Source organism: Bison bison, unplaced genomic scaffold (assembly GCF_000754665.1).
Source record: "Bison bison bison isolate TAMUID 2011002044 unplaced genomic scaffold, Bison_UMD1.0 scf7180017864185, whole genome shotgun sequence".
NCBI classification, from domain to species: Eukaryota; Metazoa; Chordata; class Mammalia; order Artiodactyla; family Bovidae; genus Bison; species Bison bison.
In genome coordinates this window covers 502,600-503,417 of record NW_011494757.1, presented here as the reverse complement: position 1 = coordinate 503,417, position 818 = coordinate 502,600, and the positions used below count along the sequence as shown (strand labels likewise).

At 51.3% G+C, this 818-nt stretch overlaps 1 protein-coding gene across 3 annotated transcripts in view; it reads right to left on the bottom strand.

Moving 5' to 3' along the window:
- Nucleotides 1–818, bottom strand: part of STX3 (syntaxin 3) — a 47,239-nt gene that overhangs the window by 10,492 nt on the left and 35,929 nt on the right. The gene's annotated exons all lie outside the window — the stretch shown is intronic.

Genomic DNA, 818 nt, shown 5'->3' with positions numbered 1-818 from the left:
CAGTTCCTCGGCAAGGCAGTGTGGGGAGAAAAAACAAGAGCGCAGATGGAGGGACAGGAGGAACAGTTTCCAAGGGCGGAAGGGGATGGAGCAGAAGTGCCCGGGCCCAGAGCAGGAAACGTGTTAAAACCAGCCACGCAGCGCTCAGGCTCCATTAGGACTCCTGCTACACGGGAAGCAGGTTCCGATCCTTTCCAGGTGGCAGAGCCACTGCGAGCTCATGGTGAGAGTGGCTCCAAACCGTTACACGTCGGTGAATTTAACTGCATCCTAAGAAGCGGGGGCCACGAGATACGTGACACTGACCCCACAGGCAGGGAACAGAGCCGTCCGTCCCTGGGCAAGCTGGCCCAGAACAAAACAGGCTGTCAAGCTCAGCACCGTGAGGGACTCGAGTTTTCCTGCTGGTATTATTTTTGCTGTCCCTTCATTGCTTTTGTTGTTCCTCAGCAAAAAAAAACAGTCAACATTTTTGGAAAAACTCACACAGAAGAAAAAGCAAAAATGGGAAAACACAAAAATCTCCGTTATACCTAAATTTTCGCCATAAACTGGGGGAAAGACCCCATGTTTTCAGTGTCACCAGTGAAACACCGATAGTTTCTATCAGAAGAGTGTTTTAAGGCATCACCATTAAGAACCCGTGTCATTAATGAAAAATAACGATGATGATCCCAAGGCCGGAGGGAGCAGGTACGTTACAGAGCACTTCAAACCTCACGTTACTTGGACCTGACTTCCAGGCCAGAGTAACCAGCGGGAGTAACGAGGCTGCAACCGCCCCAAGTGTCAGCATCCCGGTGCCTTCCGCGATCGGG